Here is a 27,500-nt window from a genome sequence, read left to right on the forward strand (position 1 = left end):
TCTTTGCAGCAGTCTTGGCTTACGTTCATACCAACCTGGCTATGCCCCATCTCGTCTGATCTCGGAAGCTAAGCAGGTTTGGGCCTGGTTGGTACTTGGATGGTAGACCGCCTCGGAATAACAGGTGCTGTAAGCTTTTTGGAAATTTTTCACTTAGTATATAATAATTTTGCCAAAAAATAGAGTCAATGCCCGATCTCTGAATCTTAGCAGGTTTAGGTCTGGTTAGTACTTTGATGAGAGACTACCTAGGAATACCAGGTGCTTTAAGCTTTTGGGTTTTCTTTCCTACTTATATAATGTACTGGCGATTAGATTGGCTGGTCTTTAAATAGCCCTCTCTTTGCAGCAGTCTTCGCTTACGGCCATACCAACCTGGCTATGCCCGATCTCGGAAGCTAAGCAGGTTTGGTCCTGGTTAGTACTTGGATGGGAGACCGCCTGGGAATACCAGGTGCTGTAAGCTTTTTGGAAAATTTCACGAATTATATAATAATCTTTCATTTAAAAAAAAAAAGAAAAAAAAAAAAAGAGTCAATGCCCGATCTCTGAATCTTAGCAGGTTTAGGTCTGGTTAGTACTTTGATGAGAGACTGCCTAGGAATACCAGGTGCTTTAAGATTTTGGGTTTTCTTTCCTACTTATATAATGTACTGGTGATTAGATTGGTCGGTCTTTAAATAGCCCTCTCTTTGCAGCAGCATCTAAAGCGATATCATTGACTTGATTGCAAATAAAAACAGACACTATTTCAACTGAACAGAGATGACATAACTGAATTCAATGATGAACTGCCTTTAACTATCATTTTGCATTATTGAGACACTGTTTTCCAAATTAATGTTGTTCAGTGCTTTGGCGCAATGTATTTTGTTTAAAGCACTATATAAATAAAGGTGATTGATTGATTGATTGATTTAATCTTTTTGGAAAATTTCACGAATTATATAATAATCTTTCATTAAAAAAAAAAAAAAGAGTCAATGCCCGATCTCTGAATCTTAGCAGGTTTAGGTCTGGTTAGTACTTGGATGGGAGACTGCCTTGGAATACCAGGTGCTTTAAGCTTTTGGGTTTTCTTTCCTACTTATATAATGTACTGGCGATTAGATTGGCTGGTCTTTAAATAGCCCTCTCTTTGCAGCAGTCTTGGCTTACGTTCATACCAACCTGGCTATGCCCCATCTCGTCTGATCTCGGAAGCTAAGCAGGTTTGGGCCTGGTTGGTACTTGGATGGTAGACCGCCTCGGAATAACAGGTGCTGTAAGCTTTTTGGAAATTTTTCACTTAGTATATAATAATTTTGCCAAAAAATAGAGTCAATGCCCGATCTCTGAATCTTAGCAGGTTTAGGTCTGGTTAGTACTTTGATGAGAGACTACCTAGGAATACCAGGTGCTTTAAGCTTTTGGGTTTTCTTTCCTACTTATATAATGTACTGGCGATTAGATTGGCTGGTCTTTAAATAGCCCTCTCTTTGCAGCAGTCTTCGCTTACGGCCATACCAACCTGGCTATGCCCGATTTCGTCTGATCTCGGAAGCTAAGCAGGTTTGGCCTCGTTAGTACTTGGATGGGAGACCGCCTGGGAATACCAGGTGCTGTAAGCTTTTTGGACATTTTTCACTTAGTATATAATAATTTTGCCAAATAATAGAGTCAATGCCCGATCTCTGAATATTAGCAGGTTTGGGCCTGGTTAGTACATGGATGGGAGACTGTCTGGGAATACCAGGCGCTTTAATCTTTTGGAAAATTTCACGAATTATATAATAATCTTTCATAAAAAAACAAAATAAAAAACGAAAGAGTCAATGCCCGATCTCTGAATCTTAGCAGGTTTAGGTCTGGTTAGTACTTTGATGAGAGACTGCCTAGGAATACCAGGTGCTTTAAGCTTTTGGGTTTTCTTTCCTACTTATATAATGTACTGGCGATTCGATTGGCTGCTCTTTAAATAGCCCTCTCTTTGCAGCAGTCTTCGCTTACGGCCATACCAACCTGGGGGCGATAGAGTGCTCACAGGAAGTGACGTGGCAGTAGAGGGTGAGGAAGGCTCACCTAAGCTTGTTTGTATTTAATCTTTTTGTGTTTGTTTTAGGAGTTTTTGTTTTGTTTTGTTTTTTATTTTTTTGTTTAGTTTTATCCTCCCAACAGCGTATGCTGTTTGGGGGGAAAGTAAGTCTAATAGGTTGTTTATGTTAAAAATGGATGAATCTTTGGTGACGGACAAAGCAATGAAAGGAGGGACACAAAGGCAAAAAGAACCTGGACTGGAAAATCAATGACAAGAAGGAAACGGAATGGATAAAGATGAAAGAAGAGGTGCTGCAAAAAGAGTTTATATGAAGGAAGCAACAGTGATTGTGGAATTATTGCATGTTCAGGACGCAAAGGCAGAAGACATTATTAAAGCGATCGCAGGGAGAATCGGTGTGGCAAAAATTCTGGCTGTGAGACCAAGGCTAACAAAGGAATATGAAATTACCTTAGAGAATGAGGAGGATGCAGATGAATTAACCAATGGACTGACGGTTAAGGGAATAAACTGTGAGGTGAAAAGGCTGCAAAACAGGGACTATGTTGTCTCATTTATGCACCTGCCTGTCTATGTGAATGATGAGGACATCCTAAAGAAGCTAGAGGGATGGGGGGTAACCCCAGTCTCTAACATCAGGAGGAGGACATACCCAGGCACCAGCATCGAAGATGGGACAAGGTATATTAAAGTGCGGTTCCCCAAAGAGGTGGCCTCCCTGCCCTACAGCACCAAGATGGAGACAGCAGAAGGTCCACAGTTTTTTCGGGTGGTGCACAGTAACCAAGTGAAGACCTGTAGACTGTGCATGAGCCCAGACCACATGGTAAAGGACCTTGTGACCCAGAATTTACGTGTTACAAGTGCCTGGAAAGGGGCCACTTCACAAGAGACTGCAGAGCGGTGAGTTGCCCGGACTGCAGGAGAGTTTTGAATAAGTGTGAGTGCTGGATGGAAAACAACCAAAATCAAGAGGAGAAGGAGGGAAAGCAGGTGTATGAGAGAGATGAAGGCAAGGAGATGGAGGAAGAGGAGGAAGGAACGCAGGATGGTGGGAATAAAGAGAACAGTAATGGACAAGGAGAGGACGACAACGAACAAAGGATGCAGACTCAAATGGAAGGAGGAAAATTGGCACCAGTGCAAGAAACTGAAAGGGTACTGGACAGTGCATTGGACAAAATGGAGAAAAACTATCAAGAAGACAAAGAGAGTGAGGAAAGTAATGAGGATGTAGACACTGAAGTAAAGGCCTCAAAAGAAGAAGATTGCCCAAGGTAAGACCGAACCTGTATAAGGCTAGGAAAAAAGTGACACAAGAGAACCCTCTAGTAAATGTAAATAGATATGAAGTGTTGAAAGTCTCTGAGAGCGCGGACTGAGAAAATGGGTTTTATGCTTGTTTTATTATATTTTATGGTTTTAAGTGTTGTTGTTTTTAATGCTAGGGGACTGTTGAATGAAATGAAATTTGAAAAACTAAAAGAACTGTGTAAAAATGAGGATATTATTTTATTGCAAGAAACAAACTGGAGAAGGGGTGTAATGGATGTTTTTAAGAAGAGATGGGATGGAGAAATCTTTTTTAATAACGGAGAAGGACAAATGGGAAGAGGGGTAGCTATATTAATAAGAAAAAACAAGGAAATAGAAGGGGAACTTATCTATGATGATAAAAAAGGGAAATGTATAGGGGTAAAAATTAAATATGGAAATGAAGAATTTAATTTAATCAACCTACATGCGCCAAATGAAGAAAAAGAAAAGACTATGTTTTTTACTGTTTTAAGAGACTTGATAGAAGGATGGGGAAAAATAATAATGGCGGGTGATTTTAATACGGTTTTTAGTAAGAGAGATATGGCTGATGGAATGGTTTTTAAGTCAGATACAGGGAGAAAAGAATTAAGAGGTTTGATGGAGGGAAAAAATATGATAGATGTATGGAGAGAGAGGCATGAAAAGAAAAGAGAATTTTCTAGAAAACAGCTAGTCGGTAATTTTTTATGTCAAACAAGAATAGATCACTTTTTATGTACAAGAAACCTAACCTATTTTATAGAGGATGTAACTTATAAGGAAACTTCTTTGAGTGATCATAAAATGGTTTTAATGAGAATGAATTTTAAAGATGAAATTAAGGGACCTGGAGTTTGGATTTTAAACACAGAACTTTTAAAAAATAAAAGTTACAAACAAGGGATTGAAAATATAATAGAAGAAAAAAAAGAAAATGTAATGTATTGGGAAGACAAGAGATTGTGGTGGGAGAATGTAAAATATGAAATAAAAAAATATTCAATTAAGTATAGCAGGTTGATCCAGAAAGTGAAAAGGGCTAAAGAAAAAGAGATAAGAGATAAATTAAAGGAAGAATTAAATAAGGAGGAGGTAAATGTGCAAAATGTTATAGTAATGGAGGAGGAATTGAAGAAATTTGAGGAAAGTAAATGTAATGGAGCAATGCTAAGAAGTAGAGCAAAATATACAGTAGAAGGAGAAAATGCACCAGGTTCTTCTTTAACCTAGAAAGGGGGAAAGCAAAATCGGAAATGATAAAAGAATTGAAAAATAAAAACGGTGAGGTAATTAAGGAAACAAAAGGAATTTTGGAAGTAGTAAGAAGCTATTATGAAGAATTATTTAAAACTAAAGATACAGATGGAAAAATGAGAAATGTATTATTACAACAAATAACAAAAAGAGTGGAGGTGGCAGACAAAATGGAATGCGATAGAGAAATAAAGCTAGATGAAATAACACAAGCAATAAATAATTTGAAAAACAAGAAAAGTCCTGGTATAGATGGGATAGGTAATGAGTTTTATAAAGTTTTTAAGGATAAAATAAGTTTGATTCTACAAGAAGTATATGAGGAGGTTTTTAAAAAAAGAGGCTTTCAATCAAAAAATGAGTATGGGTTTGATGAAAATAATATATAAAAGAAAGGGTGATAAGACACTTTTTAAAGAATTTTAGACCAATAACCATGTTAAATACTGACTTGAAGATTTTAGCAAAGGTTTTAGCAAACAGATTGAAAAATGTTTTACCGAGTATAATAGAGACAAATCAGGCATATGGAGTAATTGGAAGAGACATAGCTGATATAACAAACAGTATAAGAGATGGGATAAGTTATGTCAGTGGAGAAGGCAAAAATGGTTATTTTATTAGTTTAGACTTTGAAAAAGCTTTCGATAGAGTAGAGCATGGATTTTTATTTTCGATTTTAGAGCAGTTTGGTTTTGGGGAGAATTTTATAAAGTGGTTAAAAATTTTATACAAAGATGCATTAACAAAAGTAAAGTGTAATGGTTTTTTAACAGAGCCTTTTATTTTAACTAGATCTATAAGACAAGGATGCCCGTTATCAGCGCAATTATATTCTTTAGTGGCAGAGCCTTTAGGACTGATAGTTAAAAACTGTAAAGAAATAAAAGGAATTGAAATAAATAGAGGAAAGGAGCTAAATAAGATCTACCAGTAAGCTGATGACACTACAATAATAGTGGAAAATTTGCAGAGTGTTAAAAATGTAATGGATAAAATCAATTTGTATTGTCAAGGGTCAGGAGCAAAGATAAATGAAGAGAAAACTGAATACATGAGATTTGGGAGGGTACCGGTTTTAACGGGGTGTTGGAGTTTCACAGAAGTGCAGGAATTTAAGATTTTAGGTGTGCTTTTAGGAAAAAATGAAAAGAATGTACAGGATAATATGTGGGGGGAAATAGTGGATGGGATGGAAAGAAGGTTGGTCTTTTGGAGAAACAGGTTTTTAAATTTAAAAGGAAAGATTTTAATAGTAAATGTTTTAATGTTATCAAAAATGTGGTACGTTTTACATGTAGCATCAATCCCGCTGTGGGTGAGACAAAGAATAAAAAAATCCATTTTAGAGTTTTTATGGGAAAAAAACCCCCAAGAATTGCTTACAACACTTTGATTGGGCCGGTAGAGGAGGGAGGGATGGGACTAGTAGATCTGGAACAAAAAATGAAGAGTATGAGGGTAAAAGTGGTCAAGAAATATTTAGATGATGAAAATAAAGAAGAATGGAAGGGAACTATGGAGTTTTATTTGAATAAGTGTGGAAATTTACAAATCGGAGACAATATTTTATGGATGAAACTGAAGAACTGGATGATACAAGGAATACCAGAATTTTACAAGGAAGTTTTAAGCGCTTGGGGGTCTTTTTTAGCAAAGGTGGATTTTAAACCTGTTGGAAGGGGAATCATTTTAAATCAACCTTTATTTTTAAACAAAAAGATTGGGACACAAGGAAAATAACTTTATTTTAAGAAGTGGGTAGATGTGGGCATTTTAAAAGTAAGGGACATTTTATATGAATTCAAAGAAGGTTTTTTACCCATACAAGTAATTATAGATGCAATGGAAGAAGCAAAAGAAGAGTACAATGTGGATGTGTTAAGAAAACAATATGAAGAGGTTAAAAGTAAAATTCCAGAGGACTGGTTGGAAATGATTCAAGATGGTGGGAGCGGGGAGAATAAAATGGAAGTATTTTTAAAATTGAATGACAAAGAGGTGTGTTTGAAATCATGTAATGTGAAAATGTTTTATCAGTATTTTAATTTCTCTGTTTTTAAAAAGCCAAAAGTCAATGATTTTTGGTTAAGACATTTCGATGGAATTCAAGAGAAGGATGTATGGAAAAATATAAGATGGGATTTTTTAGATACTGACCTGGAAGTTTTGGACTATTTTATTAGACACAATGTTATTTTTACTGGAATGAGATTGTGCAAAATAGGTATGGAGCCAGATGCTGTATGTAAGGTCTGTTTTAAAGAGGATGAGGGGATCTTGCACCTGTTTCTATATTGTGAAAAACTGAAAGAATTTTTTGACAAAACAAAAGAACTTGTGAAAGATTTAAGAGGGAATGAAGATGTTTTCAACTGGAATACAATCGTAATGTTTGGTTTGAATGAAAATATTACAAACAAAAAAGTCATTAATCTATTGATGGTTTTAGTAAAAAATGCAATATGGAAAAGGAGGAACGTGGCAAAAAATAGAAATTATGTAGCAGATGTATGGATGGTGTTTAAAGGACTGGTGGAAAATTATGGGCAAACCTTGTTTACATATTTTGAAACAGAGAAAAAATGGATACGTTTCATAAGATGTTTCCCACTGATGTTCTGTACACATTTAAAAAATACAAAATAACGTTGCCTAAGCAAGAGGACTTTTAACAATTGGTTTTATTTGGAATGTAAATTTCTGTTTTTAGGAGAGGCGTAATATATTATATGTGTTTTTATTTTGAAGAAAATATAATGTTTCAATGTGAAAACTGTAAGAAGAATTATATATGATGGAATTGTTTCAATAAAAAAAAAAAAAAAAAAAAAAAAAAAAGCTATGCCCGATCTCGTCTAATCTCGGAAGCTAAGCAGGTTTGGGCCTGGTTAGTACTTGGATGGGAGACCGCCTGGGAATACCAGGTGCTGTAAGCTTTTTGGACATTTTTCACTTAGTATATAATAATTTTGCCAAAAAATAGAGTCAATGCCCGATCTCTGAATATTAGCAGGTTTTGCGCCTGGTTAGTACTTTGATTAGAGACTGCCTAGGAATACCAGGTGCTTTAAGCTTTTGGGTTTTCTTTCCTACTTATATAATGTACTGGTGATTAGATTGGTCGGTCTTTAAATAGCCCTCTCTTTGCAGCAGTCTTGGCTTACGGTCATACCAACCTGGCTATGCCCCATCTCGTCTGATCTCGGAAGCTAAGCAGGTTTGGGCCTGGTTGGTACTTGGATGGGAGACCGCCTCGGAATACCAGGTGCTGTAAGCTTTTTGGATATTTTTCACTTAGTATATAATAATTTTGCCAAAAAATAGAGTCAATGCCCTGATCTCTGAATCTTAGCAGGTTTAGGTCTGGTTAGTACTTGGATTGGAGACCGCCTGGGAATACCAGGTGCTGTAAGCTTTTTGGACATTTTTTCACTTAGTATATAATAATTTTGCCAAAAAATAGAGTCAATGCCCGATCTCTGAATCTTAGCAGGTTTAGGTCTTGTTAGTACTTTGATGAGAGACTGCCTAGGAATACCAGGTGCACTAAGCTTTTGGGTTTTCTTTCCTACTTATAAATGTTTCGGCGATTAGATTGGCTGGTCTTTAAATAGCCCTCTCTTTGCAGCAGTCTTCGCTTACGGCCATACCAACCTGGCTATGCCCGATCTCGTCTAATCTCGGAAGCTAAGCAGGTTTGGGCTTGGTTAGTACTTGGATGGGAGACCGCCTGGGAATACCAGGTGCTGTAAGCTTTTTGGACATTTTTCACTTAGTATATAATAATTTTGCCAAAAAATATAGTCAATGCCCGACCTCTGAATATTAGCAGGTTCGGGCATGGTTTACTTCATGGATGGGAGACTGCCTGGGAATACCAGGTGCTTTAATCTTTTGGAAAATTTCACGAATTATATGATAATCTTTCATTAAAAAAAAAAAAAAAAAAAAAAAAAAGAGTCAATGCCCGATCTCTGAATCTTAGCAGGTTTAGGTCTGGTTAGTACTTTGATGAGAGACTGCCTAGGAATACCAGGTGCTGTTAGCTTTTGGGTTTTCTTTCCTACTTATATAATGTACTGGTGATTAGATTGGTCGGTCTTTAAATAGCCCTCTCTTTGCAGCAGTCTAGGCTTACGGTCATACCAACCTGGCTATGCCCCATCTCGTCTGATCTCGGAAGCTAAGCAGGTTTGGGCCTGGTTGGTACTTGGATGGGAGACCGCCTCGGAATACCAGGTGCTGTAAGCTTTTTGGACATTTTTCACTTAGTATATAATAATTTTGCCAAAAAATAGAGTCAATGCCCGATCTCTGAATCTTAGCAGGTTTAGGTCTTGTTAGTACTTGGATTGGAGACTGCCTGGGAATACCAGGCGCTTTAATCTTTTGGAAAATTTCACGAATTATATGATAATCTTTCATTAAAAAAAAAAAAAAAAAAAAAAAAGAGTCAATGCCCGATCTCTGAATCTTAGGAGGTTTAGGTCTGGTTAGTACTTGGATGGGAGACCGCCAGGGAATACCAGGTGCTGTAAGCTTTTTGGACATTTTTCACTTAGTATATAATAATTTTGCCAAATAATAGAGTCAATGCCCGATCTCTGAATCTTAGCAGGTTTAGGTCTGGTTAGTACTTGGATTGGAGACCGCCTGGGAATACCAGGTGCTGTAAGCTTTTTGGATATTTTTCACTTAGTATATAATAATTTTGCCAAAAAATAGAGTCAATGCCCGATCTCTGAATCTTAGCAGGTTTAGGTCTTGTTAGTACTTGGATTGGAGACTGCCTGGGAATACCAGGCACTTTAATGTTTTGGAAAATTTCACGAATTATATAATAATCTTCCATAAAAAAAAAAAAAAAAAAAAAAAAAAAACGAAAGAGTTAATGCCCGATCTCTGAATCTTAGCAGGTTTAGGTCTGGTTAGTACTTTGATGAGAGACTTCCTAGGAATACCAGGTGCTTTATGCTTTTGGGTTTTCTTTCCTACTTATATAATGTACTGGCGATTAGATTGGTCGGTCTTTAAATAGCCCTCTCTTTGCATCAGTCTTGGCTTACGGCCATACCACCCTGAGCACGCCCTAGTGGAAACAGGAAGTGGTACAGCTTGCAGGAGGATATCAAACAACAAGTGTGGAGAGTTGAGAATTGGAAACTGAAGCCTTGAAGTTAAAAACAACCTTTTTAAAAAAGGTGAACTGGTCTGTTTTAAAGTCATTTAATCCCCAAACAGCTTTTGCTGTTTGGGGATAAATACTTTCTACACTGAGAAGGCTACAACACGGTGTGACAAATGGAGAATGCAAAAGGACAGGAGAAAAGGAACACAAGAGAATTGGACGGAGAGCTGGGTCAAAGAAAAAGGCATTATGAAAAGAGGCTCACAGTGTTGGTGGAAATAGAAGGAGAAGATAGACTAACAATGATGGAGATACTGAAGAAAGTGAGAGAAGAATGTGGAGTGGTGATCGGATGTAGATTCAAAACACCAAAAGAATACGAGTTGACAATGGAGGAGGAAAAAGGAAAGGAGAAATTGTTGGATGGGCTTAAGATAAAGAATAGTCGGGTGATGGCGAAAGAGGTGGACTGTATGGAGATGGTGGTCTCGTTCCTTGGGTTACCAACATACATACAGGATGAGGAGATACTTAAAAAGCTGTCTGAATGGGGAGTTAAAGCAACCTCAAGTGTGAGAAGGAGAATGTGGCCAGGGACGGATATCGCTGATGGAACAAGATTTTTAAAGGTAAAGTTCAATGAGGTGGTAAAATCACTGCCGTATTCAACGAAGTTTGAGACATTAGGAGGGACGGAGCACTTCAGGGTAATACATGATAGGCAAGTGAAAGTCTGTCGCCTGTGCATTCAGCCAGGTCATATTGTAAGAGACTGTCCAAGCTTCAGCTGTTTTAAGTGTCAAAGGCAAGGTCATTACGCGAGAGAGTGCAAGGAAGAGAACTGCAAAATGTGCAATATGCGACCTGGATTATGCGTGTGTGAAACCCCAGCAGAGATAGGTGAGAGAAACAGCAATGGGGAGGATTCGGATCAGTATGAGGTGGATGAGGAGGCGGAGATCGAAGGAGAGGTAGGTGAAATGACTGGACAAGAAGAGAGAAGGGATGCATGGAGTTGGGAAGAAAGAACAACGGAATGGAGAGCGATTGTGGATGTGAGTGATCAAGAGGAGGAGGCTGCAGGGAGGAGATGGAGAGAGAGAGAGAAAAAAAAGAAAGAGAGGGAAGCGGAACCTGGAAAAAAGATGGAAAGGAACATCTTGGAGTGTGAAGACAGAGAGGGGGAAGGAGTGAAAGCTGATGGCAAGAGTCAGGAGGGTGACAATGTGAAAAGGCAAGAAGAAAAGTTGCAGGTGGAGAGCGCTGGAGGGAAGAGAGAGGTGCAAGAAAGTCTGGTGACAATTGACGACGAGGACATGGACACAAGTAAAGGGGAAAGGGTGCAGAAGAAAAGAAAGAAGAAAGAAATAGAGGAGCATATGGCAGAAAGTAAGTGTCTGGAATTAACAAAATGAGGATGATTCTTTTAAAAATGACAATACTTGCTATGTGGGGCTTTATGAACATTGCCTGTTTGAATAGCAATGGATTAAGAGATGAAAATAAGTTTGAGAAGGTCAAGGGATTGTTAAAAGCTGAAGTATTCTGTTTGCAAGAAACACATTGGTCTGATGATATAATGGACAACATAAGGAAGAGGTGGGAAGGGGAAATTTTTGTGAATCATGGGAATGCAAAATCCTGTGGTGTGGCAACTCTTATAAAAGGAGATATATTGAATAATGTGAAGCAAGTATACAAGGATGGTAATGGGAGACTGTTAGTGACTGAATTTGTGTTTCAAAATGAATGTTTCAGGCTGATAAACATTTATGCACCTAACATAGAAAACGAAAGAAAAGAAATATTTAAAGAAATTAAGCCGTTATGTAAAGGCAACTATATTGTAGTTGGGGATTTCAATGTATGGTGCACGAGACTGGATGCATCAAGTAGTGCAAACTTTAAATCAGATGCATCCAGGAAATATCTAACTGAATGGATGCAAAATGAGGACATAGTAGATGTATGGAGGGAAGAAAATCCCTACAAAAAAGACTTCTCTAGAAGACAATTGGTGATGGGTGTTTTGAAACAGAGCAGAATAGATTTATGTTTAACCAAAAGGGAAATGTTGAAATATGTAAAAAATGTGAAATATAAGTTTGTGGGAATAAGTGATCATGCTATGATGATGGTTAAGATGGATGTAAACGAGGTGGAGGGGGGGGGGGGGGTAATGTGGTGTTTGAATGCAGACTTGCTAAAAGAAGAGACATACAAAGAAAATATCAAAAAATGTATAGATTATGAAATGCAAAATGCGTTATTTGATGAAAATGTATGTGAGTGGTGGGAAAAAATGAAAGGGACGATTAAAAAAAGAAGTATTAGATATGCAAAACAAAGGGATTTTATGAGGAGGAGTAAAATTGAGGATATGCAAAACGAACTGAAGAGGGAAGCAGAAAAAATAGAAGGTAATCCTGAGCAAGACAAAGAACGCTTTATGCAAATAAAAGCAGAAATAGAAGAGTATAAAAAAGAAAAAAGTAAGGGTGCAATAATAAGGAGTAGAGCACAGTATGCGTTAGAGGGAGAAAGAAGCACAAAGTTCTTTCTAAACTTAGAAAAGAAAAAACAGAGGAAAAAGCATATAACAGAGCTGGAAAATGAAAAAGGTGAGAAGATTACTGATTATGTGGGGATAATAAGAGAAGTAGAAATATTTTATAAAAAGCTATTTAAGAAAGAAGGGGTAAAACAGGAGTGTGTGGATGAAGTTTTAAATACTGTGAGTAAAAGGTTAAGTGAAAACGAGAAAAATATATGTGAAAGCGATATAATTATCGAAGAAATAAAAGAAGCAATAAAACAGACAAAAAAGAACAAAAGCCCGGGCTCAGATGGCTTAACGCATGAGTTTTATTAGACCTTTGAAGAGATTGTAGCGCCAATATTGTTGAAGGTTTATAGGAGTATGGAAGAGAGAGGGGAAATGCCAGAATCTATGGGGTTAGGAATAATTACAGTACTATATAAAAATAAAGGAAGTCCACATAAGCTAGGAAATTACAGACCATTAAGTCTTCTAAACACAGATTATAAAATATTGACAAAAGTGCTGGCAAATAAGATAAAAGAGGTAGTAGGGTCAATAGTATCATTAAGCCAAGCCTATAGCATAAAGGGTAGAGATATTACAGATACAATTTGCACAATAAGGGACATAGTAGAAGGGATGGGGAAAGATGGGAAAGGGGGATTGGTTTTATCTATAGACTTAAACAAGGCATTTGACAGGGTGGAACATAGCTTTATAGAACAGACAATGGGGAGATTTGGGTTTGGAGAGAGGATGCAAAAGTGGATAAAATTAATATATGGAAATGCTAAAAGTTGTGTTAAAGTTAATGGGGTGTTAACTGACCCCTTCCCTTTAGAGAGGTCAGTAAGGCAAGGTTGTCCGTTGTCTGCAATATTATATTCAATAACAGCTGAGCCACTGGCGACACTTATAAAAAAAGATAAGGAAATAAAAGGTATTCAAATACCAAAGGGGGGATTGAGTGTAATACACCAATATGCAGATGATACAACTTTTACAGTTAGGGATATAGAGAGTATAAATAAAATAAGAAAACAGATAGAAAAATATGGGGAAGCATCAGGTGCAAAAATAAATGTGGATAAATCTGAAATAATGGGTATAGGATGAGTAAGGGTTGAAGGGTTAGATATTCCATTCAGAATAACGAAATATTTTATAAAAATTTTAGGGGTAAACGTAGGAGAGAATGCAAAAGAGGCAAGGGATGCAACATGGTCAGGGGTGCTAAACAAAATCAAGCAAGTGTTACAGTATTGGAGACTAAGGGAATTAAGACTAAGAGGGAAAGTTGTGGTGGTTAATTCTTGATTGTTATCCAAATGTAATTATGTGTTGGGAGCAATTGATTTACCAGACTGGGTGTTAAATGGAATAAAAGAGGCTGTGAATAATTTTGTATGGGGTGGGAAAAGAGCAAAAATATCAGCAAACACATTAATAGCAGATTATAGTGAGGGGGGATTAAAATTGGTAGATTTAGATGTGAAAAGGAAGGCAATAAGAGTTAAGACAGTAAAAAAATATTTATGTGGTAAAGCAGAATATGGTTGGAAGGGGTATTTGAGAAAATATTTAAATCAAAGTGGTGGATGTGGTGAAGAAGGAGTGTTTATGGTTTTAAAAAAGCCAATGATTGAAAAATTTCCGTTGTTTTACCAAGAAGTGTTTACTGCATGGGCTGAATTTGTGATAAATGTAAACTATGAATGTGAAAACATAAATCAAATACACAATCAGCCAATTTTTATGAACCCAAGAATAAGGAGGGGAGGGAAAATGCTCTACAACAGACTGTTCATGAGAGCAGGGGTAAGGAAAGTAAAGGATTTGGTGTATGAATATGTAAAGGGTTTCTTACCAAATAGGGCAATATATGATTCTGTGGTGGGGTGGGATGAAAAAATTGACAAAGCAAAAGTGGATGGTGAGTGTGAAAACATTAAAACAAGCCTGCCTGAAAAGTGGGTAGAAGGGATTCAAAGAGAAACTGTTAAAGTGGGAGATTGGGGAATGCCTGAAATGTATATTGTGGAAAATGGGAGAAAAAAGTTTTTGATGGAGATAAATGTGAAAACTATATACAAAATTATGGTCAGAAAGGAAATCAAAGTGCCTGCATCAGAGGCGGTATGGCCAAGACTCTTTCCTGATATGAAGGTAAAGACAATATGGAGAAACTTAAATGTCAAATACAATGGACTGGACTGTGAGAATTTGGACTTTAAGCTACGACACAACAGAATTTATACAAAGGTGGTAATTCATCAAATGAACAAAAATGTGAGTAGAGAATGTGATTTATGTGAGACAGAGGCTGAAACTTTGATGCACATTTTCTTTGAGTGCAAAGAACTTGAGGAGTTTCATGCAAAAATTAAAAAACTGATAAAAGATGGAATAGGCAAGGAGTTTGCAGAGGATGAGTGGAAAAAAATGTTTTTATTTGGAGAACGTATAAATTATAAGGATAGAAAGGTGAATTTTTGGAATTTGATTTTGAGTAATGCAAGATATGCAATATGGGTGAGGAGGAATATGGCATACTTTGAGAGAAAGAAAGTAGATGTGATTGGAATTTTCAAGAGTATTGTTAGAAAGAGTGTGTATATAATGTGGAAATACCTAAGCAAAGAAGAATTTGAAAAAGCATTTGTAGAAGAAAATGGATTTATAAGTACAACTGAAGGGTTAAGTTTAACATTTTGAAAAACAAGGTTACGTTAAAGTTAGGTAATTAGTTTTGGTTTGGGTTTGAGTGAAGTAATGTGATTAAATTTCAAAGTTGATGCTGTATATGTTAAATATAATTAACATGTAATACGTTTGAAAGTGAATTGTTGGAAATATGATTTATGTTATTATTATTTTTAAGTACTTTTTGATAATAAAAAAAAAAAAAAAAAAAAAATCTCGGAAGCTAAGCAGGTTTGGGCCTGGTTGGTACTTGGATGGGAGACCGCCTCGGAATACCAGGTGCTGTAAGCTTTTTGGATATTTTTCACTTAGTATATAATAATTTTGCCAAAAAATAGAGTCAATGCCCTGATCTCTGAATCTTAGCAGGTTTAGGTCTGGTTAGTACTTGGATTGGAGACCGCCTGGGAATACCAGGTGCTGTAAGCTTTTTGGACATTTTTTCACTTAGTATATAATAATTTTGCCAAAAAATAGAGTCAATGCCCGATCTCTGAATCTTAGCAGGTTTAGGTCTTGTTAGTACTTTGATGAGAGACTGCCTAGGAATACCAGGTGCACTAAGCTTTTGGGTTTTCTTTCCTACTTATATAATGTTTCGGCGATTAGATTGGCTGGTCTTTAAATAGCCCTCTCTTTGCAGCAGTCTTCGCTTACGGCCATACCAAACTGGCTATGCCCGATCTCGTCTGATCTCGGAAGCTAAGCAGGTTTGGGCCTGGTTAGTACTTGGATGGGAGACAGCCTGGGAATACCAGGTGCTGTAAGCTTTTTGGACATTTTTCACTTAGTATATAATAATTTTGCCAAAAAATATAGTCAATGCCCGACCTCTGAATATTAGCAGGTTCGGGCATGGTTTACTTCATGGATGGGAGACTGCCTGGGAATACCAGGTGCTTTAATCTTTTGGAAAATTTCACGAATTATATGATAATCTTTCATTAAAAAAAAAAAAAAAAAAAAGAGTCAAGAGTCAATGCCCGATCTCTTAATCTTAGCAGGTTTAGGTCTGGTTAGTACTTTGATGAGAGACTGCCTAGGAATACCAGGTGCTTTAAGCTTTTGGGTTTTCTTTCCTACTTATATAATGTACTGGTGATTAGATTGGTCGGTCTTTAAATAGCCCTCTCTTTGCAGCAGTCTTGGCTTACGGTCATACCAACCTGGCTATGCCCCATCTTGTCTGATCTCGGAAGCTAAGCAGGTTTGGGCCTGGTTGGTACTTGGATGGGAGACCGCCTCGGAATACCAGGTGCTGTAAGCTTTTTGGAAATTTTTCACTTAGTATATAATAATTTTGCCAAAAAATAGAGTCAATGCCCTGATCTCTGAATCTTAGCAGGTTTAGGTCTGGTTAGTACTTGGATTGGAGACCGCCTGGGAGTACCAGGTGCTGTAAGCTTTTTGGACATTTTTCACTTAGTATATAATAATTTTGCCAAATAATAGAGTCAATGCCCGATCTCTGAATATTAGCAGGTTTGGGCCTGGTTAGTACATGGATGGGAGACTGCCTGGGAATACCAGGCGCTTTAATCTTTTGGAAAATTTCACGAATTATATGATAATCTTTCATTAAAAAAAAAAAAAAAAAAAAAAAAAAGAGTCAATGCCCGACCTCTGAATATTAGCAGGTTCGGGCATGGTTTACTTCATGGATGGGAGACTGCCTGGGAATACCAGGTGCTTTAATATTTTTGGAAAATTTCACAAATTATATAATAATCTTTCATTAAAAAAAAAAAAAAAAAAAAAGAGTCAATGCCTGATCTCTGAATCTTAGCAGGTTTAGGTCTGGTTAGTACTTTGATGAGAGACTGCCTAGGAATACCAGGTGCTTTAAGATTTTGGGTTTTCTTTCCTACTTATATAATGTACTGGTGATTAGATTGGTCGGTCTTTAAATAGCCCTCTCTTTGCAGCAGCATCTAAAGCGATATCATTGACTTGATTGCAAATAAAAACAGACACTATTTCAACTGAACAGAGATGACATAACTGAATTCAATGATGAACTGCCTTTAACTATCATTTTGCATTATTGAGAAACTGTTTTCCAAATGAATGTTGTTCAGTGCTTTGGCGCAATGCATTTTGTTTAAAGCACTATATAAATAAAGGTGATTGATTGATTGATTGATTTAATCTTTTTGGAAAATTTCACGAATTATATAATAATCTTTCATTAAAAAAAAAAAAAAGAGTCAATGCCCGATCTCTGAATCTTAGCAGGTTTAGGTCTGGTTAGTACTTGGATGAGAGACTGCCTAGGAATACCAGGTGCTTTAAGCTTTTGGGTTTTCTTTCCTACTTATATAAAGTACTGGTGATTAGATTGGTCGGTCTTTAAATAGCCCTCTCTTTGCAGCAGTCTTAGCTTACAGTCATACCAACCTGGCTATGCCCCATCTCGTCTAATCTCGGAAGCTAAGCAGGTTTGGGCCTGGTTGGTACTTGGATGGGAGACTGCCTCGGAATAACAGGTGCTGTAAGCTTTTTGGAAATTTTTCACTTTCACTATACTGGCGATTAGATTGGCTGGTCTTTAAATAGTCCTCTCTTTGCAGCAGTCTTCGCATACGGCCATACCAATCTGAGGGCTCTAGAGTGCAACAGGAAGTGAGTTGGCAGTAGTAGGAAGAGAGAGGCTCTTCCATTTTGTAGTTTGGTTTAGTTTTATTAGTTGGTTTGTTTTTTTGTTTGTGTTGAGTTTATATTAGTTAGTGTTGTTTTTTTTTAACCCCAAACAGTTTATACTGTTTGGGGTTTCATATAACAAAATGACAGATTTAATGGACAAAGGACACGGACTGTCAAATGGACATGAGATGGGGATCAGAGAATCTGGATATATTGCTGACGAGATGGAAAGGAATATGAATGAAGGGAATGCTGAAAGCAGGAATGAGACTTGGGCAAAGGTGGTTTCAAGGAGAAAACAAGATGGAAAAACCAATGGACAAGACAGAAAAATAGAACTACAAACAACTGAAGGTACTGGAACTAATAATGGAGTTGAAGAAAAAAGAAATGATTTATCTCAACGACAGCAAATGATAAAGAAATTGAGCCACCAAACAAAGTATCAGAGGCAATACTAGTGATGGGAAGTTCGGATCATTTTACCGACTCGGACTTTTGAGTCTCGTTCAGCAAAATGAACGAATCTTTTTTCGAGTCATTTCGTTCATTTCGTTCATTTTAGCAAAATGTAATTAAAATATTAAGTGCTACCTCCCCAACACATCTAGTACTTACGCAAACGTTGATCACACTACAAACAATACAAAAATAAAATGCTATGAGATAAAGAAAAAAATACTCATTCTTTACCTGGGTCTTCAGTCTGTGATTAGCTCATCTCACCTCTTATCTGACAAGAAGTCTTCGGGTTTAAGTCATTCCTTAATCACGTGACAGCCCCATACGCAAAACTAACGCGGTCTTGAGCCGGAAAGAGAATTGATTAGTTCATCTCATGAGTCTTTCGGGTCGAGTTTGACTCGTTCCTTAATCACGTGACAGCCCCATACGCAAAACTAACGCGGTCTTGAGCCGGAAAGAGAATTGATTAGTTCATCTCATGAGTCTTTCGGGTCGAGTTTGACTCGTTCCTTAATCATGTGACAGCACCATACGCAAAACTAACGCAGTCGTGAGCCGGAAAGAGAATTGATTAGTTCATCTCATGAGTCTTTCGGGTCGAGTTTGACTCGTTCCTTAATCACGTGACAGCCCCATGCGCTATTTCTGACATTTCTGTCACCGTGTTTTTGTTACTGTTTGTTGAGGATCTGTGGTTTGTTATTATTTTATAAATAAATAAAACCCTGTTATAAATAACATTTTGATTAATTTGTCTTCTTGACTGTCTATCGGTAAATAAACACTAGGCTATATAATAATATAATAATCCAAGCTTACAATAAAAAGTATTTATAGACTAGTTTGTTCATTTTTACTCCAATTTTGAGTTTGCTGGTATAATAATTGTTTTTCCTAGGCAGACTTGACATATTGGTGTAATATATGTATAAGAAGATTGCTCAAAAAAGGACATAATGACATACATTAAAAGCAAATAACATTTTGAATTTGAATTACTAATGTTAAAGACAAATGTTAAAGACATTAAGGTTATGATAACTTCAGCTTTAACAGTTTTAACCCAGCTCAGAGTGAGGAGTTTCAGATCCTGGTGCACTGCCAGTGCAGGGGCCATGTTTTGGGAAGACTTTGACGAGAGGGTAGCAAGCTTGAGGCCTTCTGCTACCTCTTCTAAGACCTCAGATGCTATGATGGCCAACCTTGCAGAGCCACTCTTACCCCGCACATCAGACCCTCTGGCCTGGTGGAGGAGATGTTCACCAGTATACACAAGCCTTTCTGAAGTCACAAAGACAAGACTTTGCATTGTGGCCACATCCGTGCCATCTGAATTTTTTTTTTCTAAAACTGGGCAGATTATCTCAGATAGAAGAACTCACAGACTCAGCCCATCCAAGGTCAGGGAGCTTGTTGTTTTTTTAATAATGTAAACATGCCTTAAAGCAAGTCCTAAAAATATAGCCACAGTGTGTTATTTATTTTAAAGCTTATTTATTTTTATTTATTTAGAAAAAGACTAGCTTGTTGTGCAATATTTTTGTTGTTGTGATTTTAAAAGGTAATTTGTTATTGTTATAAGGCTCCATAGCTTCAGTATCTCTTAATTTTCATTTATTTTTTATTCAAATGGTTTAAAATTATTTTGGGAATAGCTTGTTGTGCAATATTTAGTTTTTCTTTTTTTTATATTGTACTTTTAAAGTTCATTTGTTAAGGTTATTAGACCCTGTGGCTTTATTATCTTTTCATTTTAATTTCATTTTTAATTATTTACATTTTTATTATTTTAATTTATTTTGGAATAGTTGTCCTCTTTGTTACAAAGCTTTTCTGTAATAAACAATAAACAACTATTCAAAAGTATGTACAGTGTTTTTAATGTTTATAAAGTGTCATATGTTACAAAAGTATGGTTTACACAGACAATCTGATTTAATAACTGCACAACTAAACCAAAACAAACAAACAGACAGAAAAAAAGATCAACATTTTAAGCATAACCAATTCTTTATTTCCACATTCAGTGTTATGGAAAAGTACCACCATGACAGAAATTAAAAACAACAATTTGAAACCAGAAATGCATCACGTTACTGTAAGAGTAAATAATACTAATAATAAATAAGTACTACGCACCCATTTTGTAAGGAAAGTTGTAAATGAACTAATTACTCTAGCCAATGTTGTCACACAGTACAAAAGAACGAAAAACCCGAAGAACCGAAAGATGAACTATTCAATTATCTGCATTATTTTACTGTCAGTGTCTATGGTTTTAGCGTATGGGTCTGTCACGTGATTAAGGAACGACTCGACCTGAAGACTCATGAGATGAACTAATCAATTCTCTTTCCGGCTCATATTGCATTGGGTTTAACGTATTGGGCTGTCACGTGATTGAGGAACGAGTCAAAAACCCGATAGACTCGAACTATGAACTAATCAATTCTCTTTCCGGCTCATGCTGCATTGGGTTTAACGTATTGGGCTGTCACGTGATTGAGGAACGAGTCAAAAACCCGATAGACTCGAACTATGAACTAATCAATTCTCTTTCCGGCTCATGCTGCATTGGGTTTAACGTATTGGGCTGTCACGTGATTGAGGAACGAGTCAAAAACCCGATAGACTCGAACTATGAACTAATCAATTCTCTTTCCGGCTCAAGACTGCATTGAATGACAGGTGAATTACTACTACTAGAACAGAACCCATAGAATAATGCGCATGCGCGACTGAACGAATCACTCCCCGAGACGACTCGTTCTTCCCGAGTCACATTAAAGATTCGTTCAAAATGAACGAATCGTTCAAGAACGACACATCACTAGGCAATACAGAAAAGAAGCAACATTAACAATGACTGTAAAAGATATAGAAAACACAACAGTAATAATGATCATTAAATCAGTTGAAAAGAAAGTAGGAAATGGAAAACTGATCGGACTAAGAAGAAAGAATAACAATGAATTTGAAATGACTATGGAAAGTGAGTTGGACTGTGATTCACTGTTGAATGGAATCATGATTAACGGAAAAGAATGTGAGATAAGGAAACTGTGTGCAACAGAAAGGATGGTATCTTTCTTGAGTCTGCCCAGCTATATAGAAGATGAGGAAATCATTCAAAAACTGATAGATTGGGGAGTAACTCCCATATTGCCTCTAAGAAGGAGATATCATCTGGGGACAACAGTGGTGGACGGAACACGTTTTCTAAAGGTAAAGCTTCCAAAAGAAGTGACATCTTTGCCATATAATACCAGTTTCATGACTGAAGAAGGAGTGCAGTACTACAGAGTGATTCATGACAACCAATTGAAGACATGCAGGATCTGTGTAAGTGTGTAACATGAGAAAAAGGACTGTCCGCAATTCAAATGTCGAGACTGTTTTGAGCAGGGGCATTATGCGCGGGACTGCAAAGTCCCACGGTGCCAAGGCTGCGACAAAGCAATCATGAGATGCAGATGTGAGATGGAACATGAGGTAAATGAGGACACAAATATGGACGTACAGGAGGTGATGGGAGATACTGCAACTGAGCATTTAAATGATTCACTGCGGCAGACTCAAGGAAAGGAAGATGAACAGGACAATGAGGAAGAGGAGGAAACCAACAAAGATGAGAATGAAGAAAAGAACAAAGATGGAGAACAAGGAATGGAGACGGGAGAAGGAGTAGACAAAGAGGAAATAAATCTGATTAACAAAGACTTTTCTAAGGAAAAGGAAGAAGTGGACACGACTGGGATGGACTATGAAAAAGGTCAAGAAAAGGATGAGGATAAGGGAATGAAGATACTGCCGGAGGTAAGAGAAGTGGAAAATGGGGGGAGGATTCTTGGTTTGGAAAATAAAGGAATAGAAAGACTGAATAGAGGTGTAAAAGCAAGAACAAAAGGTGGAGTAGACATTCAACAGGTTCTTAAAAAGCAGAAAATAAGAAGAGAAGCGCTAAAGGAAAGGAGGAAAAGTGGAAATGGGGGAAGCAAGACATGTTTTCTTTAAAGACAATGAAACTAATTGAGTGGTGGTTATTGGTTTATCCTGTGTTTTCCTTAATGAGTTATCTAAGTATTGTTTCATTGGTGATTAGATTGGTCGGTCTTTAAATAGCCCTCTCTTTGCAGCAGTCTTGGCTTACGGTCATACCAACCTGGCTATGCCCCATCTCGTTTGATCTCGGAAGCTAAGCAGGTTTGGGCCTGGTTGGTACTTGGATGGGAGACCACCTCGGAATAACAGGTGCTGTAAGCTTTTTGGAAATGTTTCACTTAGTATATAATAATTTTGCCAAAAAATAGAGTCAATGCCCTGATCTCTGAATCTTAGCAGGTTTAGGTCTGGTTAGTACTTGGATGGGAGACCGCCTGGGAATACCAGGTGCTGTAAGCTTTTTGGAAATTTTTCACTAAGTATATAATAATTTTGCCAAAAAATAGAGTCAATGCCCTGATCTCTGAATCTTAGCAGGTTTAGGTCTGGTTAGTACTTGGATGGGAGACCGCCTGGGAATACCAGGTGCTTTAAGCTTTTGGGTTTTCTTTCCTACTTATATCATGTACTGGCGATTAGATTGGCTGGTCTTTAAATAGCCCTCTCTTTGCAGCAGTCTTCGCTTACGGCCATACCAACCTGGTTATGTCCGATCTCGTCTGATTTCGGAAGCTAAACAGGTTTAGGCCTGGTTAGTACTTGGATGGGAGACCACCTCGGAATAACAGGTGCTGTAAGCTTTTTGGAAATTTTTCACTAAGTATATAATAATTTTTCCAAATAATAGAGTCAATGCCCGATCTCTGAATCTTAGCAGGTTTAGGTCTGGTTAGTACTTTGATGAGAGACTACCTAGGAATACCAGGTGCTTTAAGCTTTTGGGTTTTCTTTCCTACTTATATTATATCACGTTTTCTAAAGGTAAAGTTTCCAAAAGAAGTGACATCTTTGCCATATAATACCAGGTTCATGACTGAAGAAGGAGTGCAGTACTACAGAGTGATTCATGACAACCAATTGAAGACATGCAGGATCTGTGTAAGTGTGTAACATGAGATAAAGGACTGTCCGCAATTCAAATGTCGAGACTGTTTTGAGCAGGGGCATTATGCGCGGGACTGCAAAGTCCCACGGTGCCAAGGCTGCGACAAAGCAATCATGAGATGCAGATGTGAGATGGAACATGAGGTAAATGAGGACACAAATATGGACGTACAGGAGGTGATGGGAGATACTGCAACTGAGCATTTAAATGATTCACTGCGGCAGACTCAAGGAAAGGAAGATGAACAGGACAATGAGGAAGAGGAGGAAACCAACAAAGATGAGAATGAAGAAAAGAACAAAGATGGAGAACAAGGAATGGAGACGGGAGAAGGAGTAGACAAAGAGGAAATAAATCTGATTAACAAAGACTTTTCTAAGGAAAAGGAAGAAGTGGACACGACTGGGATGGACTATGAAAAAGGTCAAGAAAAGGATGAGGATAAGGGAATGAAGATACTGCCGGAGGTAAGAGAAGTGGAAAATGGGGGGAGGATTCTTGGTTTGGAAAATAAAGGAATAGAAAGACTGAATAGAGGTGTAAAAGCAAGAACAAAAGGTGGAGTAGACATTCAACAGGTTCTTAAAAAGCAGAAAATAAGAAGAGAAGCGCTAAAGGAAAGGAGGAAAAGTGGAAATGGGGGAAGCAAGACATGTTTTCCTTAATGAGTTATCTAAGTATTGTTTCATTGAAGGCTAGAGACTTATCCCGAAGTCTAAAGTTTGAAAGATTGATGTGTCTGACTAAAAAGAGTGATATGTTGTCTACAATGAATGAGGTGGGAAGATAAAATAAGTCATGAAATTAGAAAATTGTGGAATGTAGAAATGTATAGTAATTGTGATATAGGAAGGAAAAAAAAAGAGGGGTCGCTATTTTAATAAATGTCAAGAATGAGTGTTTTTTTAATTGCATCTTAAACATTGCAAGGTTTATTAAATGGAGCAGAAGAAACATGGTCAAACAAAAGAAGACAAAAATACAAGTGTGCAATTTTTTTAGGATAAAGATGTGTTTTATTCTAAATGTTCTGTTTTGTTACTATAATTTGAAAGATGAAAAATAAGTGTTTGTAAAAAAAAAAGTGTAAAAGGGAATCAATTCCTTGAAATGACATATTTTCATTTTAATGTATTATTGCAAAAATATGATTTTGATTGTTTTTAAAATGTATGTTAATTATTCTTTTAATATTGATTTGAGTCTTTTTTAGAAAAAAAAATGTTAAAAGACTGTTTTAAAAGGAAATAAGACTTTAAATAAAAAAAAAAAAATAAATAAATAAAAAAAAGCTATGCCCGATTTCGTCTGATCTCGGAAGCTAAGCAGGTTTGGCCTCGTTAGTACTTGGATGGGAGACCGCCTGGGAATACCAGGTGCTGTAAGCTTTTTGGACATTTTTCACTTAGTATATAATAATTTTGCCAAAAAATAGAGTCAATGCCCGATCTCTGAATATTAGCAGGTTTGCGCCTGGTTAGTACATGGATGGGAGACTGCCTGGGAATACCAGGTGCTTTAATCTTTTTGGAAAATTTCACGAATTATATAATAATCTTTCATAAAAAAAAAAAAAAAAAAAAAAAAAAAAGAGTTAATGACCGATCTCTGAATCTTAGCAGGTTTAGACCTGGTTAGTACTTTGATGAGAGACTGCCTAGGAATACCAGGTGCTTTAAGCTTTTGGGTTTTCTTTCCTACTTATATAATGTACTGGTGATTAGATTGGTCGTTCTTTAAATAGCCCTCTCTTTGCAGCAGTCTTAGCTTATGGTCATACCAACCTGGCTATGCCCCATCTCGTCTGATCTCGGAAGCTAAGCAGGTTTGGGCTTGTTTAGTACTTGGATTGGAGACTGCCTGGGAATACCAGGTGCTGTAAGCTTTTGGACATTTTTCACTTAGTATATAATAATTTTTCCAAATAATAGAGTCAATGCCCGATCTCTGAATCTTAGCAGGTTTAGGTCTGGTTAGTACTTGGATGGGAGACCACCTGGGGATACCAGGTGCTGTAAGCTTTTTGGACATTTTTCACTTAGTATATAATAATTTTGCCAAATAATAGAGTCAATGCCCGATCTCTGAATCTTAGCAGGTTTAGGTCTGGTTAGTACTTTGATGAGAGACTACCTAGGAATACCAGGTGCTTTAAGCTTTTGGGTTTTCTTTCCTACTTATATAATGTACTGGTGATTAGATTGGTCGGTCTTTAAATAGCCCTATCTTTGCAGCAGTCTTAGCTTATGGTCATACCAACCTGGCTATGCCCCATCTCGTCTGATCTCGGAAGCTAAGCAGGTTTGGGCTTGGTTGGTACTTGGATGGGAGACCGCCTCGGAATAACAGGTGCTGTAAGCTTTTTGGAAATGTTTCACTTAGTATATAATAATTTTGCCAAAAAATAGAGTCAATGCCCTGATCTCTGAATCTTAGCAGGTTTAGGTCTGGTTAGTACTTGGATTGGAGACCGCCTGGGAATACCAGGTGCTGTAAGCTTTTTGGACATTTTTCACTTAGTATTTAATAATTTTTCCAAATAATAGAGTCAATGCCCGATCTCTGAATCTTAGCAGGTTTAGGTCTGGTTAGTACTTTGATGAGAGACTACCTAGGAATACCAGGTGCTTTAAGCTTTTGGGTTTTCTTTCCTACTTATATAATGTACTGGCGATTAGATTGGCTGGTCTTTAAATAGCCCTCTCTTTGCAGCAGTCTTCGCTTACGGCCATACCAATCTGAGGGCGCTAGAGTGCAACAGGAAGTGAGTTGGCAGTAGTAGGAAGAGAGAGGCTCTTCCTTTTTGTAGTTTGGTTTAGTTTTATTAGTTGGTTTGTTTTTTTTTGTTTGTGTTGAGTTTATATTAGTTAGTGTTTTTTTTTTAACCCCAAACAGTTTATACTGTTTGGGGTTTCATATAACAAAATGACAGATTTAATGGACAAAGGACACGGACTGTCAAATGGACATGAGATGGGGATCAGAGAATCTGGATATATTGCTGACGAGATGGAAAGGAATATGAATGAAGGGAATGCTGAAAGCAGGAATGAGACTTGGGCAAAGGTGGTTTCAAGGAGAAAACAAGATGTAAAAACCAATGGACAAGACAGAAAAATAGCACTACAAACAACTGAAGGTACTGGAACTAATAATGGAGTTGAAGAAAAAAGAAATGATTTATCTCAACGACAGCAAATGATAAAGAAATTGAGCCACCAAACAAAGTATCAGAGGCAATACAGAAAAGAAGCAACATTAACAATGACTGTAAAAGATATAGAAAACACAACAGTAATAATGATCATTAAATCAGTTGAAGAGAAAGTAGGAATTGGAAAACTGATCGGACTAAGAAGAAAGAATAACAATGAATTTGAAATGACTATGGAAAGTGAGTTGGACTGTTATTCACTGTTGAATGGAATCATGATTAACGGAAAAGAATGTGAGATAAGGAAACTGTGTGCAACAGAAAGGATGGTATCTTTCTTGAGTCTGCCCAGCTATATAGAAGATGAGGAAATCATTCAAAAACTGATAGATTGGGGAGTAACTCCCATATTGCCTCTAAGAAGGAGATATCATCCGGGGACAACAGTGGCGGACGGAACACGTTTTCTAAAGGTAAAGTTTCCAAAAGAAGTGACATCTTTGCCATATAATACCAGTTTCATGACTGAAGAAGGAGTGCAGTACTACAGAGTGATTCATGACAACCAATTGAAGACATGCAGGATCTGTGTAAGTGTGTAACATGAGAAAAAGGACTGTCCGCAATTCAAATGTCGAGACTGTTTTGAGCAGGGGCATTATGCGCGTGACTGCAAAGTCCCACGGTGCCAAGGCTGCGACAAAGCAATCATGAGATGCAGATGTGAGATGGAACATGAGGTAAATGAGGACACAAATATGGACGTACAGGAGGTGATGGGAGATACTGCAACTGAGCATTTAAATGATTCACTGCGGCAGACTCAAGGAAAGGAAGATGAACAGGACAATGAGGAAGAGGAGGAAACCAACAAAGATGAGAATGAAGAAAAGAACAAAGATGGAGAACAAGGAATGGAGACGGGAGAAGGAGTAGACAAAGAGGAAATAAATCTGATTAACAAAGACTTTTCTAAGGAAAAGGAAGAAGTGGACACGACTGGGATGGACTATGAAAAAGGTCAAGAAAAGGATGAGGATAAGGGAATGAAGATACTGCCGGAGGTAAGAGAAGTGGAAAATGGGGGGAGGATTCTTGGTTTGGAAAATAAAGGAATAGAAAGACTGAATAGAGGTGTAAAAGCAAGAACAAAAGGTGGAGTAGACATTCAACAGGTTCTTAAAAAGCAGAAAATAAGAAGAGAAGCGCTAAAGGAAAGGAGGA

The 27,500-nt window shown here is 37.3% G+C and overlaps 5 non-coding genes and 9 pseudogenes across 5 annotated transcripts; all 14 read left to right on the forward strand.

Annotated features, from left to right (window-relative positions):
* The first annotated feature begins 17 nt into the window (after positions 1-17).
* Positions 18-136, forward strand: LOC128007130 (uncharacterized; annotated as a pseudogene).
* Positions 137-357: 221 nt separating this feature from the next.
* LOC128006727 (uncharacterized) lies at positions 358-466 on the forward strand (annotated as a pseudogene).
* A 686-nt stretch (positions 467-1,152) lies between these two features.
* Positions 1,153-1,271, forward strand: LOC128007131 (uncharacterized; annotated as a pseudogene).
* A 221-nt stretch (positions 1,272-1,492) lies between these two features.
* LOC128005832 (5S ribosomal RNA) lies at positions 1,493-1,610 on the forward strand. Its single transcript, XR_008178472.1, has one exon. It is a non-coding gene; the product is annotated as a 5S ribosomal RNA (ribosomal RNA).
* A 6,142-nt stretch (positions 1,611-7,752) lies between these two features.
* LOC128006017 (5S ribosomal RNA) lies at positions 7,753-7,871 on the forward strand. The gene has a single exon (XR_008178651.1). It is a non-coding gene; the product is annotated as a 5S ribosomal RNA (ribosomal RNA).
* Positions 7,872-8,230: 359 nt separating this feature from the next.
* On the forward strand, positions 8,231-8,349 carry LOC128002894 (5S ribosomal RNA). The gene has a single exon (XR_008175629.1). It is a non-coding gene; the product is annotated as a 5S ribosomal RNA (ribosomal RNA).
* Positions 8,350-8,726: 377 nt separating this feature from the next.
* On the forward strand, positions 8,727-8,845 carry LOC128006018 (5S ribosomal RNA). Its single transcript, XR_008178652.1, has one exon. It is a non-coding gene; the product is annotated as a 5S ribosomal RNA (ribosomal RNA).
* A 6,773-nt stretch (positions 8,846-15,618) lies between these two features.
* On the forward strand, positions 15,619-15,737 carry LOC128004666 (5S ribosomal RNA). The gene has a single exon (XR_008177350.1). It is a non-coding gene; the product is annotated as a 5S ribosomal RNA (ribosomal RNA).
* Positions 15,738-16,115: 378 nt separating this feature from the next.
* Positions 16,116-16,234, forward strand: LOC128006632 (uncharacterized; annotated as a pseudogene).
* A 1,112-nt stretch (positions 16,235-17,346) lies between these two features.
* Positions 17,347-17,465, forward strand: LOC128007238 (uncharacterized; annotated as a pseudogene).
* A 4,754-nt stretch (positions 17,466-22,219) lies between these two features.
* LOC128006599 (uncharacterized) lies at positions 22,220-22,338 on the forward strand (annotated as a pseudogene).
* Positions 22,339-22,698: 360 nt separating this feature from the next.
* Positions 22,699-22,817, forward strand: LOC128006615 (uncharacterized; annotated as a pseudogene).
* Positions 22,818-24,888: 2,071 nt separating this feature from the next.
* LOC128006766 (uncharacterized) lies at positions 24,889-25,007 on the forward strand (annotated as a pseudogene).
* Positions 25,008-25,364: 357 nt separating this feature from the next.
* On the forward strand, positions 25,365-25,483 carry LOC128006875 (uncharacterized; annotated as a pseudogene).
* The last annotated feature ends 2,017 nt before the right edge of the window (positions 25,484-27,500 follow it).

The sequence above is a fragment of the Carassius gibelio genome, chromosome B22 (assembly GCF_023724105.1).
Source record: "Carassius gibelio isolate Cgi1373 ecotype wild population from Czech Republic chromosome B22, carGib1.2-hapl.c, whole genome shotgun sequence".
Taxonomy (NCBI): Eukaryota; Metazoa; Chordata; class Actinopteri; order Cypriniformes; family Cyprinidae; genus Carassius; species Carassius gibelio.